Source organism: Staurois parvus, unplaced genomic scaffold, assembly GCF_062004578.1.
Source record: "Staurois parvus isolate SC_StPar_1 unplaced genomic scaffold, SC_StPar_1.0 ptg000581l, whole genome shotgun sequence".
NCBI classification, from domain to species: Eukaryota; Metazoa; Chordata; class Amphibia; order Anura; family Ranidae; genus Staurois; species Staurois parvus.
Genome location: NW_028318377.1, coordinates 9,177,911 through 9,197,559, shown reverse-complemented (window position 1 = coordinate 9,197,559; position 19,649 = coordinate 9,177,911). Strand labels below are relative to the sequence as shown.

General features: G+C 49.1%; 1 long non-coding RNA gene across 1 annotated transcript in view; it reads right to left on the bottom strand.

Moving 5' to 3' along the window:
- The window catches only part of LOC149450184 (uncharacterized), an 82,591-nt gene extending 75,609 nt beyond the window's left edge, over positions 1–6,982 (bottom strand). The window contains exon 1 of the long non-coding RNA XR_016315304.1: positions 6,250–6,982. This is a non-coding gene — a long non-coding RNA (uncharacterized LOC149450184). The remainder of the gene's footprint in view (positions 1–6,249) is intronic.
- Between the last annotated feature and the right edge of the window lie 12,667 nt (positions 6,983–19,649).

Sequence of the window (19,649 nt, the reverse complement as noted above, 5' to 3'; positions counted from 1 at the left end):
GTATTTTGAGGGGGAGTTTACTTAAAAAGGGAGAAGACAGAATCTGGAGCCACTGAGTATAGCAACCACTCAGCTCCTTGTGTCCATTTCAAACCTTCACTCAACAAGCTGAAGTGAGAAGTTGATTGCTTACGATGCACAACAACTTCGGATCCTGTCTGCACCCATTTTAAGTAAATTCCCCTCGAGGAAGCCCAAAGGAGGACTATCTACAAGCTCTCTTTAGCCCATTGCACAGTAAGTCCATGAACTTTACAAGCTATATAACCACGGTAACCTACGGAAAAATCTATATCTGCTCATATAGATTTTAGTTGTAGACATTTGCAAATGTATGTGGAAGCCGCACTGCCTCACCAAGGCTCCTCTGTAAAGTGCGGTCCAACTCATTATTATTTATTTCAGGTACTTATATAGCGCCGTCAATTTACGCAGCGCTTTACACATATATATATTGAACATTCACATCGGTCCCTTACCCTCAAGGGGTGTACAATCTAAGGACCCTAACTCACATTCATACATGCACATATTAGGGCCAATTTAGACAGGATCCAGTTAACCTATCAGCATGTCTTTGGAGTGCGGGAGGAAACCGGAGCACCCGGAGGAAACCCACGCAGGCACAGGGAGAACATGCAAACTCCATGCAGGAGACGCCATGGTCGGGAATCGAACCCATGACTCATTTTTACTGCAAGGCAGATGTGCTATTCATACAAGAGTCTTCCTGTTGGAAAATTCACAACAGAAATAAAAATGGAACCAAATGGAGCGATATAATCACGTTTCCGCCAACAATCCTGTCCTGCATCTTCTCCATCTTCATTGGCTGGCACGAGATGACATCACTTCTGCGCATGCACAGGAGCTATTCATTCTGACACACAGAGACTGGCCCGGAGCTGTAGGCTGAGCTGTGCATGTGCAGATCAGGTTACAGAGCTGGAGATGACATCGAGCAGGTAGGTAGGGGTATTTAACTGCTTGCCATCCAGCCACCGTGGAAAAACAGCCACAAGGTGGCACCGCTGGGCAAAATCACGTTTAAAACGTGATATTGCAAAACAAGTAGGGGGCGCGCGAGAGGCACGCAACCGCCCTACCCGTTCTGCAATACAACAGCCAGTGGTTTGTTGCTTGTCTGGAAATTTAACCACCCACCTCTCTCACAACAGTGTTGTGTAAAGAACGGTGGGTTGACCACGCCCATGGGAAAACCACACTTTAGGCAAACAGGTCCTGCTGTCTATCCTCCGTAAAGGGGTACACCTTCTTCCCCGTTTTACAGTCGAGCGTGCACACACAGACGGGACAGCAGTAAAGAGCTTTGTAGTATTTTGAGGGGGAGTTTACTTAAAAAGGGAGAAGACAGAATCTGGAGCCACTGAGTATAGCAACCACTCAGCTCCTTGTGTCCATTTCAAACCTTCACTCAACAAGCTGAAGTGAGAAGTTGATTGCTTACGATGCACAACAACTTCGGATCCTGTCTGCACCCATTTTAAGTAAATTCCCCTCGAGGAAGCCCAAAGAAGGACTATCTACAAGCTCTCTTTAGCCCATTGCACAGTAAGTCCATGAACTTTACAAGCTATATAACCACGGTAACCTACGGAAAAATCTATATCTGCTCATATAGATTTTAGTTGTAGACATTTGCAAATGTATGTGGAAGCCGCACTGCCTCACCAAGGCTCCTCTGTAAAGTGCGGTCCAACTCATTATTATTTATTTCAGGTACTTATATAGCGCCGTCAATTTACGCAGCGCTTTACACATATATATATTGAACATTCACATCGGTCCCTTACCCTCAAGGGGTGTACAATCTAAGGACCCTAACTCACATTCATACATGCACATATTAGGGCCAATTTAGACAGGATCCAGTTAACCTATCAGCATGTCTTTGGAGTGCGGGAGGAAACCGGAGCACCCGGAGGAAACCCACGCAGGCACAGGGAGAACATGCAAACTCCATGCAGGAGACGCCATGGTCGGGAATCGAACCCATGACCCATTTTTACTGCAAGGCAGATGTGCTATTCATACAAGAGTCTTCCTGTTGGAAAATTCACAACAGAAATAAAAATGGAACCAAATGGAGCGATATATTCACGTTTCCGCCAACAATCCTGTCCTGCATCTTCTCCATCTTCATTGGCTGGCACGAGATGACATCACTTCTGCGCATGCACAGGAGCTATTCATTCTGACACACAGAGACTGGCCCGGAGCTGTAGGCTGAGCTGTGCATGTGCAGATCAGGTTACAGAGCTGGAGAAGACATCGAGCAGGTAGGTAGGGGTATTTAACTGCTTGCCATCCAGCCACCGTGGAAAAACGGCCACAAGGTGGCACCGCTGGGCAAAATCACGTTTAAAACGTGATATTGCAAAACAAGTAGGGGGCGCGCGAGAGGCACGCAACCGCCCTACCCGTTCTGCAATACAACAGCCAGTGGTTTGTTGCTTGTCTGGAAATTTAACCACCCACCTCTCTCACAACAGTGTTGTGTAAAGAACGGTGGGTTGACCACGCCCATGGGAAAACCACACTTTAGGCGAACAGGTCCTGCTGTCTATCCTCCGTAAAGGGGTACACCTTCTTCCCCGTTTTACAGTCGGGCGTGCACACACAGACGGGACAGCAGTAAAGAGCTTTGTAGTATTTTGAGGGGGAGTTTACTTAAAAAGGGAGAAGACAGAATCTGGAGCCACTGAGTATAGCAACCACTCAGCTCCTTGTGTCCATTTCAAACCTTCACTCAACAAGCTGAAATGAGAAGTTGATTGCTGACGATGCACAACAACTTCGGATCCTGTCTGCACCCATTTTAAGTAAATTCCCCTCGAGGTAGCCCAAAGGAGGACTATCTACAAGCTCTCTTTAGCCCATTGCACAGTAAGTCCATGAACTTTACAAGCTATATAACCACGGTAACCTACGGAAAAATCTGTATCTGCTCATATAGATTTTAGTTGTAGACATTTGCAAATGTATGTGGAAGCCGCACTGCCTCACCAAGGCTCCTCTGTAAAGTGCGGTCCAACTCATTATTATTTATTTCAGGTACTTATATAGCGCCGTCAATTTACGCAGCGCTTTACACATATATATATTGAACATTCACATCGGTCCCTTACCCTCAAGGGGTGTACAATCTAAGGACCCTAACTCACATTCATACATGCACATATTAGGGCCAATTTAGACAGGATCCAGTTAACCTATCAGCATGTCTTTGGAGTGCGGGAGGAAACCGGAGCACCCGGAGGAAACCCACGCAGGCACAGGGAGAACATGCAAACTCCATGCAGGAGACGCCATGGTCGGGAATCGAACCCATGACCCATTTTTACTGCAAGGCAGATGTGCTATTCATACAAGAGTCTTCCTGTTGGAAAATTCACAACAGAAATAAAAATGGAACCAAATGGAGCGATATATTCACGTTTCCGCCAACAATCCTGTCCTGCATCTTCTCCATCTTCATTGGCTGGCACGAGATGACATCACTTCTGCGCATGCACAGGAGCTATTCATTCTGACACACAGAGACTGGCCCGGAGCTGTAGGCTGAGCTGTGCATGTGCAGATCAGGTTACAGAGCTGGAGAAGACATCGAGCAGGTAGGTAGGGGTATTTAACTGCTTGCCATCCAGCCACCGTGGAAAAACGGCCACAAGGTGGCACCGCTGGGCAAAATCACGTTTAAAACGTGATATTGCAAAACAAGTAGGGGGCGCGCGAGAGGCACGCAACCGCCCTACCCGTTCTGCAATACAACAGCCAGTGGTTTGTTGCTTGTCTGGAAATTTAACCACCCACCTCTCTCACAACAGTGTTGTGTAAAGAACGGTGGGTTGACCACGCCCATGGGAAAACCACACTTTAGGCGAACAGGTCCTGCTGTCTATCCTCCGTAAAGGGGTACACCTTCTTCCCCGTTTTACAGTCGGGCGTGCACACACAGACGGGACAGCAGTAAAGAGCTTTGTAGTATTTTGAGGGGGAGTTTACTTAAAAAGGGAGAAGACAGAATCTGGAGCCACTGAGTATAGCAACCACTCAGCTCCTTGTGTCCATTTCAAACCTTCACTCAACAAGCTGAAATGAGAAGTTGATTGCTGACGATGCACAACAACTTCGGATCCTGTCTGCACCCATTTTAAGTAAATTCCCCTCGAGGTAGCCCAAAGGAGGACTATCTACAAGCTCTCTTTAGCCCATTGCACAGTAAGTCCATGAACTTTACAAGCTATATAACCACGGTAACCTACGGAAAAATCTATATCTGCTCATATAGATTTTAGTTGTAGACATTTGCAAATGTATGTGGAAGCCGCACTGCCTCACCAAGGCTCCTCTGTAAAGTGCGGTCCAACTCATTATTATTTATTTCAGGTACTTATATAGCGCCGTCAATTTACGCAGCGCTTTACACATATATATATTGAACATTCACATCGGTCCCTTACCCTCAAGGGGTGTACAATCTAAGAATTTATTATTCTTCGTTATATGTAATGTAACGAAGAATAATAAAAGAATAGATATAAATAATCAGATATAAAGGTGGGTAAGTGAGCGCAAACAGATCATATGAGCAGCTAACATACAGGGTAAACCTCAAAACCTTGGAATAAACTAATAAATGGGGTATGTAGCGCTGGAGAACAGATAACAAGCACAGGGACTGTAACAATATGAAATAATCATACAGAAGTTCATATAATGACTCATATATAACGGTCAGAAGCAAAAACGGAGATGATCCAATGCTGCTCCAGATCACATTCAGTGAGATAAAGGAAGATAGTGAGGTTGTGCGCTTACCACAAGTACACACAATATGAGCATTGTATGCAGTTCAACAGCAACCGGGCATCATGGTCTGGTCAATAGCCTGGGCACCCTCTGGTCACATCCGAACATCTAGGTCACAGGTACACCGCTAACCAAGCTCCCTCTGGCTTTCCAATCCAAAACGCCACCTTACATGAGCTCATTGAAAAACGAGCCGGGAGGCAAGAAAGCGCTTATAGTGAAGTACGTTTATTGAAAACACAAGATGTAAGCAGAACAACCAGAACTTACATCGACAAAATATACATCCAGGCCCAAATAAATAGGCTCCCTGGTGGTTAGTGGTTCATACAACATGCACTGCATACAGAACCAGGTCCAATAGATGAAACCCTGGTGGCTAGTGGTACCATGAGTATATAGTCATGTAATAATGGGTAATGCAGATATACTCATCCAGGTCTGGTGAGGCAGTTCCCTGGTGGCTAGTGGATCCTCAATAGCAAAGGCGTCAGTAGGGTGGATCCCCTAACATGTTTCGAGCTACAGCTCGTTTTCAAAGGCAAATTCCCTTTGAAAACGAGCTGTAGCTCGAAACATGTTAGGGGATCCACCCTACTGACGCCTTTGCTATTGAGGATCCACTAGCCACCAGGGAACTGCCTCACCAGACCTGGATGAGTATATCTGCATTACCCATTATTACATGACTATATACTCATGGTACCACTAGCCACCAGGGTTTCATCTATTGGACCTGGTTCTGTATGCAGTGCATGTTGTATGAACCACTAACCACCAGGGAGCCTATTTATTTGGGCCTGGATGTATATTTTGTCGATGTAAGTTCTGGTTGTTCTGCTTACATCTTGTGTTTTCAATAAACGTACTTCACTATAAGCGCTTTCTTGCCTCCCGGCTCGTTTTTCAATGAGCTCATGTAAGGTGGCGTTTTGGATTGGAAAGCCAGAGGGAGCTTGGTTAGCGGTCTACCTGTGACCTAGATGTTCGGATGTGACCAGAGGGTGCCCAGGCTATTGACCAGACCATGATGCCCGGTTGCTGTTGAACTGCATACAATGCTCATATTGTGTGTACTTGTGGTAAGCGCACAACCTCACTATCTTCCTTTATCTCACTGAATGTGATCTGGAGCAGCATTGGATCATCTCCGTTTTTGCTTCTGACCGTTATATATGAGTCATTATATGAACTTCTGTATGATTATTTCATATTGTTACAGTCCCTGTGCTTGTTATCTGTTCTCCAGCGCTACATACCCCATTTATTAGATATAAATAATCATCCCAATAGAAATAAACAATAATAATAGTACATCAAATATTAGCAGTAGATAGAATCGCTAATAACAGACAATAATAAAATCCCCCCAATCACAGATAGAAGAATAATAGGAGATAGAAGGGGATTTCTTACCTGCCTCCGCGCTCCTGGCTCTCCATCCTCCCCTCAGCCCGGCTCTCAGAGGACGGTCCCGTGTGGCGCTGTGTACGGACATCGGGGGGTCCATCCAGCGGTAGAAGTCCTCTTCTTGGCTAAGCTGGACATGTTGGGACTTGTCGTAGTTGTGGGCTCGCTCTTGTCATCGGAGAAGGGAGAGATGTGATTGGACGGAGAAGGGAGAGATGTGATTGGACGGCACACATGGCAAGAAAACTTTCCCTCGCCTCGCCCACTGAACAGAAATCCCGTCCATTGGTGGAGAGGGATCTGTTCTGAGGCAGAAATAGTCTTTCACTATGAAAAGTGGGTGTGCCTATTATGGGAGTCCGCCCCTGTCAGTGATTTCTCTGGGAGTTGCTTTTCTCGTTGTTCCAGGGAGAAAAGCAACTCCCAGAGAAATCACTGGGAGTTTTCTCCCAGTGACTCACGATTTCCAGTCACCGCTGGAAATCTATTTCCAGCGGTGACTCTGGAAATAGATTTACATGAATTGGTAGTGGCCAGGGGTGTGTCGCTCCTCCGGACTCCTCCCGCTCTCCATCCTACATCCTCCTCTGAGCTCAGCTTGGCTCTGACTGACACGCAGGTCCTGTGTGCGCAGGTGCCTCAGCTAGGACTCCGCCCCTTTTTCCTGGGCAGACGGTGGGCGTGGCTAAGCTGGACATGTTGGGACTTGTCCTGGTTGTGGGCTCGCTCTTGTCATCGGAGAAGGGAGAGATGTGATTGGATGGAGAAGGGAGAGATGTGATTGGACGGCACACATTGCAAGAAAACATTCCCTCGCCCTGCCCACTGATCAGAATTCCCGTCCATTGGTGGAGAGGGATCTTTTCTGAGGCAGAAATAGTCTTTCACTATGAAAAGTGGGTGTGCCTATTATGGGAATCCGCCCCTGTCAGTGATTTCTCTGGGAGTTGCTTTTCTCGTTGTTCCAGGGAGAAAAGCAACTCCCAGAGAAATCACTGGGAGTTTTCTCCCAGTGACTCACTATTTCCAGAGTCACCGCTGGAAATCTATTTCCAGCGGTGACTCTGGAAATAGATTTGCATGAATTGGTAGTGGCCGGGGGTGTGTCGCTCCTCCGGACTCCTCCCGCTCTCCATCCTACATCCTCCTCTGAGCTCAGCCTGGCTCTGACTGACACGCAGGTCCTGTGTGCGCAGGTGCCTCAGCTAGGACTCCGCCCCTTTTTCCTGTGCAGACGGTGGGCGTGGCTTATTCCTGTATCCGGAAGTGCTGTGAGAGTGGGAGGTTACCAGACAGGGGACATGTACTTCTATCTCGGAGGACAGAGCCTCGGCCAGGGAGATGAGATCTGTCTTCATGGGGTAAGGAGAAGCTCGGTGGGTGGACTGCAAGTCTCAGCATGGACCGCAGGGGGACTGAGAGGCACAAGGGGGCCAGATTGACAGGGAGGCCGGTGTAGAGGTAATTTGTGTATCCCACAAATGGGGGCTGTTACATGCCAAATTCTCTGCAGGGACATCGGACAGTGTCAGTGATATGGGGGGAGAGGAATGTCAGTGACATGAAGGGGAGGACAGTGCCGGTGACATGGGGGAGCAGTGAAGTGACATGAAGGGGAGGACAGTGCCGGTGACATGGGGGAGCAGTGGCAGTGATATGGAGGGGAGGACAGTGCCGGTGACATGGGGGAGCAGTGGCAGTGATATGGAGGTTGCAGTGTCAGTGTGGTGACATGGGGGGCGGTGTCAGTGACATGGGGATGACAGTGTGAGTGACACTGCCCCCCCATATCACTGACCCCCTCACATGTCACTGTCCTCCCCATGTCACTGTCCTCATGTCAATACCCCCTCCCTATGTCACTTTCCTCCCCATTTCATGCCCCCCCCCCAATGTCACTGTCCCGCATGTCACGCCCCCCAATGTCACTGTCTACCCCATGTCAGGTCCCCCACATGCCCCTACCCTCCCCATGTCAGCCCCCCCCATATCTCTCATCCCCCCATGTCACTCCCCCCTATGTCAGTGTTCTCTTCCATGTCACCGTCCTCTCCATGTCACTGCTTCCCCACGTCACTATCCTCCCATGTCACTGTCTCCCCCCACATTTCACAGTCCTCCCCATGTCACTGTCTCCCCCCACATTTCACAGTCCTCCCCATGTCACTGTGCCCCCCCACATTTCACAGTCGTCCCCATGTCACTGCCCCCCCCCCCCATTTCACAGTCCTCCCCATGTCACTGTCCTCTCTCCGATCCATTATGCTCCCCAGTACGCAGTTTGATTCCATCTTACGGGAGCGTCGGCGGCTAGTGATCCGCGGAATCAGCTTCAGCAGTGCAGCCTGTAAGGGGTTAACTGTGGCAGCTCTGTGCTAAAGATGGCGATCGGCTTCTTCTGTCTAAAACCGGCACATGCGCAGTTGCTTCAGGGGAGACATTTCTTCATAGGATACACATCTTGCCGTTACACTGGGCTGCTTCTACAAGGACCTCCCTCCCCCCACAGTGGCAGGGTACAGGGAGGGGTAGTTAGTAGGATAGCAGGCACTCAGTGGTTGGTTACAGGGAGGGGTAGTTAGTAGGATAGCAGGCACTCAGTGGCGGGGTACAGGGAGGGGTAGTTAGTAGGATAGCAGGCACTCAGTGGCGGGGTACAGGGAGGGGTAGTTAGTAGGATAGCAGGCACTCAGTGGCGGGGTACAGGGACAGGTAGTAGGATAGCAGGCACTCAGTGGCGGGGTACAGGGAGGGGTAGTTAGTATGATAGCAGGTATTCAGTGGCAGGGACAGGTAGTAGGATAGCAGGCACTCAGTGGCGGGGTACAGGGAGGGGTAGTTAGTAGGATAGCAGGCATTCAGTGGCGGGGTACAGGGAGGGGTAGTTAGTAGGATAGCAGGCACACAGTGGCGGGGTACAGGGAAGGGTAGTTAGTAGGATAGCAGGCACTCAGTGGCGCTTTACAGGGAGGGGTAGTTAGTAGGATAGCAGGCACTCAGTGGCGCTTTACAGGGCGGGGTAGTTAGTAGGATAGCAGGCACTCAGTGGCGCTTTACAGGGCGCGGTAGTTGGTAGGATAGCAGGCACTCAGTGGCGCTTTACAGGGCGGGGTAGTTAGTAGGATAGCAGGCACTCAGTGGCGCTTTACAGGGAAGGGTAGTTAGTAGGATAGCAGGCACTCAGTGGAGGGGTACATGGAGGGGTAGTTAGTAGGATAGCAGGCATTCAGTGGAGGGGTACATGGAGGGGTAGTTAGTAGGATAGCAGGCATTCAGTGGAGGGGTACATGGAGGAGTAGTTAGTAGGATAGGATGTTAGGGTGCCCGGATGGAGAGGGGCTCACCTACAGGCACAGGACCCTGTAAGATAATTTGGGACTTCTGTCCCCTGAGAGAGGCCCACCTGTACAGCAGGGAAGGAGCGGCCCAGCTAGAAGGTCTGGTAGCAGTCACTGGCAGCACAGGAGGGGACCAAGTGAAGAAGCCTGCACCCTGCCAGTAAGGGAAGAGGAGCCCTCTGGTGGGAAGCTCGATTTGTTCTCTTACCCGGGACTGTACACTCTGCAGTGGCAAGCATTGGATTCCCTGCCCAATGATGCACCCAGTACATGTGGATGAGGAGAGGAGTCCTCGGGGGCGGTACTACAGGGGACGCTGGCTAGCTCTCCAGAAGAGACATTTTGCTGTATAGACTTGTACATCATTGCTAAGGAATTTGCCTTCTGTTGCCGTTCCCCCCGGCCATCCTATACGCCCCTCACCCCATCCAAGTTCTGAACCCCCTAATAAAACTTCAAAACGAAGCTCAAGGACTGGTCACTGCCTCCTGATGCAAGTCTGAGTGGAAAATGTGTGTTGCTTGGCTGTGCAGGACTATAGGGGGACCCAAATCTATTGCAACTCCTAAGGGGGTAGTGCTACATTAGGTACAAGTCAGAATGTTGAAGCCCAATGTTGGGTATGAGCTGAAGAGAAGGACCTTTGTTCTATGTGTGGAAGCAGTGGTCTCTCTGCAATGGTCCAACACACAGGGCCCCTGCTGTGTCAGATACTGTATATGGCTCTGCAATCAGTGAAGCAATCAATGAGTGTCCTGCTGATTGGAGAGTACTGATTCTGACTCAGCAGGGGGTGTGTCACACCCCAGGAGAGAGACCACTGCTTCCACACACAGAGCAAAGGTCCTTTTATAGGACTGCTACTCCACTCAGGCTGTGGCAGCTTTGAAAGGAAATGGAACTGTAAGATTTTGCACACCTTTGTTTTCTATGAATGTACTTTCCATCTTTTTAAACTGAATGTTCAGAACAGTGTGTGCGTTTGGGGACCCGCAACCACATGTCATATAGGGCCACAGCAGCTGTGTCCATGCAGCCGTGTGTCCCAATAGACTAAAATGGGACGCTGGTATGGGGATGGATGCAACACCTGTGCACCCTCATGCCTGTAAAAGACGGGACATTGAGTCATTTGCCTAAACCCCGGTCACATCGGGTGCGATTTGCATGCCAGGCGACTTGCAAATCATAGGCCAAGTCACACCCTATTGTCCGCTACTAGAGCGGTCATATCGGTGCGGTTCTGACTTGGTCAGAGACGTACCGATTTCTACAGTACTACATGCACTACGTTTGGTGTGATTTACATCTGTGTCAGACGTCTTGCAAATCGCAATGAAATCAGCAGGTCACCCGACTTCACTGTAAGTCGCATAAATTCAAAATCTGCTTTTATGTGACCCGGGGGGGGGGGAGGCCTCTTTCCACTAATGCGCTTTTTTTGTGATAAAACGCATCTGTCCAGCACAACAAAAGCAGATGAAAATGATGCCCCTTTAACCACTTCAAGTCCGGACACTTTCACCCCCTTCCTGTCCAGGCCAATTCTCAGCTTTCAGTGCTATCACACTTTCAAATGACAGTTGCGCAGTCATGCAACACTGTACCCATATTAATTTTTTAGCATTTTTTTTTTGAGACAGACAAAACTTTATTTTGCTGGTATTTATTCATCACTGGGATTTTTTTTTGCTATGTAAATGAAAAAGTCCAAACATTTTGAAAAAAAGTGCTTTTCTTATAAGATTTTGCAGATAAATAATCTTTCTTCGTAAATCTTGGCCAAAATGTATTCATCTATCTTTAGTTAAAACAATTATCCAAATTGGTTTATAACCAAAAATTATATTTTTTGTAAATTTATTTTTTATTTTTTTATATTTTTTTATGGTTTTTTTTTTTTTACATACTGTCACGCTAGCAGTACAGTGTCACCATAGTGACACAGTACTACTTGTGGGGGGTGGTGATTTTTTTTTTTACACTGATTGCTTTTATAGCCATAAAGGCTATAAAAGCAATCATTTCTCCTTCTCTCTGGCTGCATTCTTGCAGACATTGAGAAATACTGTGAGAGCTGTGATTGGTCACAGCTTGTCACATGGTACAAGGCTGTTGTGAATAGCCCTGTACCATGTGATCTCTGTGATCATTCACAGATTTCACTAGTAGTAAGCAATGATGTCAGAAAGGGACATTTTGCTTACTACTATTCATGTGGTCACTGATTGGCCAATCAGTGATCACGACCTCACACAGAGGTCCCGCACAGCGATCGGTGTTCTGGATCGCCTTCCCAGGGAGCGCGCACAGGCTTAAATGGTGGGTGCCATTTATGAATGGCAACGCGCCCCTGCACTGCCACCGTCCGGTCGTTTATATACATGGGCCTGACAGGAAGTGGTTACATCGTATGTAGCTGTTCACATTAGTGTGCTGCATTTGTGCTTCAGTTTGAAAAGTCCTGCACCTTCCATAGAATTCAGTGGTAACACAACAAAAAACATTGAAAATGCACTGCGTTTTTGGGGTCACATGTTCAGGCTTCATGGGTGCATTGCTGGGAGGCAGGAAATCCTGTTTTGTACAGTGGAGAGAGAGAAAGCCATGAGCCCGCGCAGGACCATGGAGCGCAGCACAGCTAGTCACCGTAACATTGAGCATGGGGAATATGAGTACTGAGCATGGGCACCCCGAGTGCTACAATACATTCTTTCATCATTCTATGTAATATTGTGCCTAGGTATGTCCCTTCCAAGTTTGCCAGTAGGCACATGTATATACCGTATTTGCCGGCGTATAAGACGACTTTTTACCCCTTGAAAATCTTCTCTGAAGTCGGGGGTCGTCTTATACGCCGGTATACGGCATACTGACACTTTTTAGGGGGGTGGCGCGGTGCTGCCCCCCCCCCCTTCGGAAGGGACACTAAGTACAGGGGTGGGCAGGGGCTGTCTCTTACCTGGCTCCGGTCCCACGACGATCCGGTCCAGGAAGCTCGGCTGCTCCCTCAGTTCGGCCACTGGATGTTCGGGTGGCTGCTCGGCTCCGCCTCCTCACCGGTGATTGGCCGCCAGAACTGTAGCTCAGGAAAGGCACACAGGCGGCCAATCGCCGGTGAGGGGCCGGAGCCGAGTGGCCCCACGAAAATGGAGTGCAGTAGCAGCAGGTAAGTGTTCAGTGTAGAGGTGCTGCTGCAACCACATATGCTGGCTGCAGCAGCACCATACTAGAACAGGGTCAGCAAGTGTTATTGGTGTCAGTGGGAGGAATAGTGCCCCATCATTGGTGTCATTGATACCAATGATGGGGCATTATTCCTCCCACTGACACCGACGGGGCACTATTCCTCCCCCCACTGACACCAATGATGGGACACTATTCCTCCCACTGACACCAACGATGGGGCACTATTACTCCCCCCCCACTGACACCAACAACGGGGCACTATTCCTCCCACTGACACCAACGATGGGGCACTATTACTCCCCCCCACTGACACCAACAACGGGGCACTATTCCCCCCCCCCACTGACACCAATGATGGGGCACTATTCCACCCCCCACTGACACCGATGGGATACCATTCCTCCCACTGACACCAATGTTGGGACACTATTCCTCCCACTGACACCAATGTTGGGGCACTATTCCTGCCACTGACACCAATGTTGGGGCACTATTCCTGCCACTGACACCAATGTTGGGGCACTATTCCTGCCACTGACACCGATGATGGGGCACTATTCCTGCCACTGACACCGATGATGGGGCACTATTCCCGCCACTGACACCGATGATGGGGCACTATTCCCGCCACTGACACCGATGATGGGGCACTATTCCCGCCACTGACACCGATGATGGGGCACTATTCCCGCCACTGACACCGATGATGGGGCACTATTCCCGCCACTGACACCGATGATGGGGCACTATTCCCGCCACTGATACCGATGATGGGGCACTATTCCCCCCACTGATACCGATGATGGGGCACTATTCCCCCCACTGATACCGATGATGGGGCACTATTCCCCCCACTGATACCGATGATGGGGCACTATTCCCCCCACTGATACCGATGATGGGGCACTATTCCCCCCACTGATACCGATGATGGGGCACTATTCCCCCCACTGATACCGATGATGGGGCACTATTCCCCCCACTGATACCGATGATGGGGCACTATTCCCCCCACTGATACCGATGATGGGGCACTATTCCCCCCACTGATACCGATGATGGGGCACTATTCCCCCCACTGATACCGATGATGGGGCACTATTCCCCCCACTGATACCGATGATGGGGCACTATTCCCCCCACTGATACCGATGATGGGGCACTATTCCCCCCACTGATACCGATGATGGGGCACTATTCCCCCCACTGATACCGATGATGGGGCACTATTCCCCCCACTGATACCGATGATGGGGCACTATTCCCCCCACTGATACCGATGATGGGGCACTATTCCCCCCACTGATACCGATGATGGGGCACTATTCCCCCCACTGATACCGATGATGGGGCACTATTCCCCCCACTGATACCGATGATGGGGCACTATTCCCCCCACTGATACCGATGATGGGGCACTATTCCCCCCACTGATACCGATGATGGGGCACTATTCCCCCCACTGATACCGATGATGGGGCACTATTCCCCCCACTGATACCGATGATGGGGCACTATTCCCCCCACTGATACCGATGATGGGGCACTATTCCCCCCACTGATACCGATGATGGGGCACTATTCCCCCCACTGATACCGATGATGGGGCACTATTCCCGCCACTGACACCGATGATGGGGCACTATTCCCGCCACTGACACCGATGATGGGGCACTATTCCTGCCACTGACGATGGGGCACTATTCCCCCCACTGATGCTAATGATGGGGCATTATTCCCGCCACTGACACCGATGATGGGGCACTATTCCCGCCACTGACACCGATGATGGGGCACTATTCCCGCCACTGACACCGATGATGGGGCACTATTCCCGCCACTGACACCGATGATGGGGCACTATTCCCGCCACTGACACCGATGATGGGGCACTATTCCCGCCACTGACACCGATGATGGGGCACTATTCCCGCCACTGACACCGATGATGGGGCACTATTCCCGCCACTGACACCGATGATGGGGCACTATTCCCGCCACTGACACCGATGATGGGGCACTATTCCCGCCACTGACACCGATGATGGGGCACTATTCCCGCCACTGACACCGATGATGGGGCACTATTCCCGCCACTGACACCGATGATGGGGCACTATTCCTGCCACTGACACCGATGATGGGGCACTATTCCTGCCACTGACACCGATGATGGGGCACTATTGCTGCCACTGACACCGATGATAGGGCACTATTCCCCCCACTGATACCGATGATGGGGCACTATTCCCCCCACTGACACCGATGATGGGGCACTATTCCCCCCACTGACACCAATGATGGGGCACTATTCCCCCCACTGACACCGATGATGGGGCACTATTCCCCCCACTGACACCGATGATGGGGCACTATTCCCCCCACTGACACCGATGATGGGGCACTATTCCCCCCACTGACACCGATGATGGGGCACTATTCCCCCCACTGATAACGATGATGGGGCATTATTCCTGCCACTGATAACAATGATGCGGCACTATTCCTCCCACTGATACCAATGATGGGGCACTATTCCTCCCACTGATACCAATGATGGGGCACTATTCCTCCCACTGATACCAATGATGGGGCACTATTCCTGCCACTGATACCAATGATGGGGCACTATTCCTCCCACTGATACCAATGATGGGGCACTATTCCTCCCACTGATACCAATGATGGGGCACTATTCCTGCCACTGATACCAATGATGGGGCACTATTCCTGCCACTGATACCAATGATGGGGCACCTATTTCCCCCACTGATACTAATGATGGGGCACTATTCCTGCCACTGATACCAATGATGGGGCACCTATTCCCCCACTGATACTAATGATGGGGCACTATTCCTGCCACTGACACCGATGATGGGGCACTATTCCTCCCACTGTTTTGCATTGGAAGAGGGGTAGTCTTATACGGCAAGTATAGCTCAAACACTACATTTTAGCAGGAAATGTAGGGGGTCGTCTTATACGCTGGCAAATACGGTACTGATGCTTTTTTCAAGTGTCTCATTCTTGCATTTGCTTTTAATTTGCATTTGCACTGAACTTTCACCTCTGTACATCTTGCATTTGCTGTGCCAGTGTAGAGATCTGTTGCCCTCTAGCATCTGAATTTGTAAATACAGTGGGGAAAATAATGATTTGATCCCCTGCAGATTTTGAAAGTTTGCCCACTGACAAAGAAATGAAAGGTCTGTAATTTTTTTTATCGGAAGTGTATTTTAAATGACAGAGACAGAATATTAACCAAAAATCCAGGAAAAACATGATACAAATGATATAAATTGAGTCGCAGTTCTGTGAGCAAAATAAGTATTTGATCCGCAAACAAAACATACTTGGTGGAGAAACCCTTGTTGGCAAGCACAGAAGAGGTAAGATGTTTCTTGTAGTTGGTTCCCAGGTTTGCACACATCTCGGGGGATTTTGGTCCACGCTAATCTAATGATCTCTAAATCCTTCAGGTTTCTTGGCTGTCACTTGGCAACTGGAAGTTTCATCTCCGTCCATAAATTTTCCATAGGATTAAGGTCTGGAGACTGGCTAGGCTATTCCAGGACCTTAACTCCTTGGTGCCGGCACCTCCCGATCCTTTAAGGGTTTCAGAAGCCGGGAGGCGGGTGGGGTTTTTGGGTCATGTGACTGCCGTGATTTGCTGTCACATGATCGGGAAAGGTTCCGATCACAAGAGGAGATCGGGACCTTTCCGTGAGTATCGGACATGTGTGCTGGGGGCGCACGTACTCAGCACGTTTTTTTTAATTGCACGCAAATGTGCAGCCACATATATAAATCCTGTATAATAATAATAATCACGTATATATATATACACGATTTTGCCGCTGTATATGTACTGTGGCTGGTCGGCAACTGGTTAAAATTGGATCTAAAAATGTTGTTTTTGTTTGTTTTAATAAAAAAATGTCAAACTGAACTTCTCTGTGCAATGGTTTTGCACAGAGCAGTCTCAAGCCTCTTCTGGAGTCCCCCACCGATGAGGTGCAGAGTCTATGGAACCACCTTGTGTTCTCCAGGGCTCTTTTAGGTGGGGATGGGTTGCGCTACAGACAATGTTTCCCAAGTTGGGCTTCTCTAAATCTCTATGGTGCTAAACAAACACATAGTAATGGATTGAAGATTCAAAAAACATTGGTCCTAGGAAGACTAAAGGAATAAATGTTGATTTTGATGTAAACTGTTTTGCAAGTTTTGCTGTTCCTACTCCTTTCCTCCCTACTCTGCCACTAATGCAAAGCTGTTTTATTTTGGAAGGGGAAGGGGGAGTGGGTACTTGGTTTTGACAAGTACTCACTCTCACTTCTGCTGCCATTGCCTGGGTGATCCCAGAGGAAATTTGTCCCGCTCCTCACCTCCTGCAGTCTCCTGGGACAGTTCAAAGTTCCTAGGAAGCTGCAGGACCACTCACAGATCACAGTGCAGCTCGTGCATTCGTGGTGGGGAGCCAGCTGTGAAGCCACAAGGAGTCACAGCAGGCTTAAAACAGTCTTTAGTCAGATCCCATGTAAGGTGCTCCGATCCCATGTAAGGTGCCCTGGTCCCATGTAAGGTGCTTCGATCCCATGTAAGGTGGCATCGTGATTGACCTTGGATCTACTTCAGGGGGACATTTTTTTATTTTTGTTTTTAATAAAGGATTTGTCAAACAATGTCTACTGTCATTTTTTACACTGCACTTTTTTTTGTGAATAAGCAGCGGTACCTTGTACCCCATACTCATTTACATAGAGGGGGTCCGGGATCTGGGGGGCCCCTTGTCCCCACAAAAGCTCCCCACCATGCTGAGGACATGTGGCCTGGTATGGTTCGGGGGTAGGGCGCTCACTCGTTCCCCTTCCTTTCCTGACCTGCTGGCTGCATGGTCGAATAAGGGTCTGGTATGGATTTTGGGAGGAATGCCCACACATTTTTTTTTTATTTTGGCGTGGGGGGTTCCCCTCAAAATCCATATCAGACCTGAAGGGCTTGGTAGGCATGGGGAGGGGGGAACCCTACGCTGTTTTTTTTAAACAAATTTTAATTGCCGGACAATGCCGCTGACAGCTGAAACATTGACAAAGAAATGCCCGTAGCAGAAAAGAAAAAAGAATTAGCGCAGGGTAGGCCTAGAGTGGGAAGGAAGAATAGAAAGGGTTAAGTATAGTGCCAGGGGGTTTGAAAAGTATACCTGGGGAGCTGGTTGGTAGAGGGAGAGCGTTGGTGGGCTCTTCTGCATCTTACGGTGGGGTGTCCTGGTGGGGGGCTTCAGTCGGAGCTGGACGTTGGTGAGAGAGCTTCCCTCCCGCTCTCCCTATTTAGTGAGTATTGTGTTCCTCTCGGGGGGAATGGGGGGTTATTTAGTTTCATGGGCGGTTGTTGGTCTTTGAAGGCGGTTCTTATCTTCGAGGTACAGATAATGGTGTGGGACCCATCGATGGTATGGGATGCCCGGGGACATTCCAGTTAACCAAGGTTTAACTGGAAGGTGGTGGTGCTGCACTGCGGACGGTATGGTTGTCTCTGAGCTGGTTGGTTGCGGCTGGAGGCCTTGTGTAATATGGTTGTCTGCAGGTGCATTTCAGATCATTTTTGGGGGGTGCCTTCGAAGACCAACAGCAACTCTGTATGTTTCTGTTATAAGGAATGGTTGGTGTGTTAAAACGTGTTTGTTAATAAAAGGCCGTGTTGGCCATTTTACTCCAAAATTGGTGTCATGTTTTCTTTAAGTATAATTAAAAGGGGGGGATCTGGATGAACCTATCTCTGGTGCACTAGTCATGCCGCTGACAGCTGAAACATTAAATAATGTTTTCTATATTAAAATACTGCATTACTTAATATAACTTATGCAGTATTTTAGCAGCTGTGCGGTATCTTACGATTTGCTGTGGTATCTTATCTAGTGAATTGTCCCCTCTGATTCGAAGGTCACAGTTGAATTTTCCTTAGGTTGGAATGTTCAACCGTGAAACGAACAGGGGGGGTGTTTGGCCCATCACTTGTAAAGTGCTCTGATCCCATGTAATATGTCATGATCCCATGTAAAATGCCCTAATCCCATGTGCCTTGATCCCATGTGCCCTAATCCCATGTAAGGTGCCATGATCTCATGTACAGTGCCATGATCCCATGTAAGGTGCTCTGATCCTATGTAAGGTGCCCTTATCCAATTTAAGATGCTCTGATCCCATGCAAGATCCCCTGATCCCATGTAAGGTGCTCTGATCCCATGTAAGGTGCCCTGATCCCATGTGCAGTGTTCTGATCCCATGTAAGGTGCCCTGATCCTATGTGCAGTGCTCTGATCCCATGTAAAGTGCCCTTATCTCATGTAAGGTGCTATGATTCCTTGTAAGGTGCCCTGATCCTATGTGAAGTGCTGTGATCCCATGTGCCATGATCCCATGTAAGGCTCTTTGATTCTGTGTGCCATGATCCAATGCATGGTGCTGTGATCCCATGTAAGGTGCTGTGATCCCATGTGCCCTAATCCCATGTAAAGTATTTTGGTCCCATGTAAGGTGACCTGATCCTATGTGCCATGATCCCATGCAAGGTACTCTGATCCCATGTAAGGTGCCCTGATCCCATGTAAGGTGCTCTGACCTCATGTGCCATGATCCCATGTAAGGTGCTGTGATTTCATGTGCCCTGATCCCATTTAAAGCGTTCTGATCCCATGTGCCCTGATCCCATTTAAGGTGATCTGATCCCATGTACCCTGATCCCATTTAAAGCGCTGTGATCCCATGTGCCCTGATCCCATGTAAGGTGCTTTGATCCCATGTGCTATGATCCCATGTAAGGTGCTGTGATCCCATGTGCTATGATCCCATGTAAGGTGCTGTGATCCCACGTGCCATG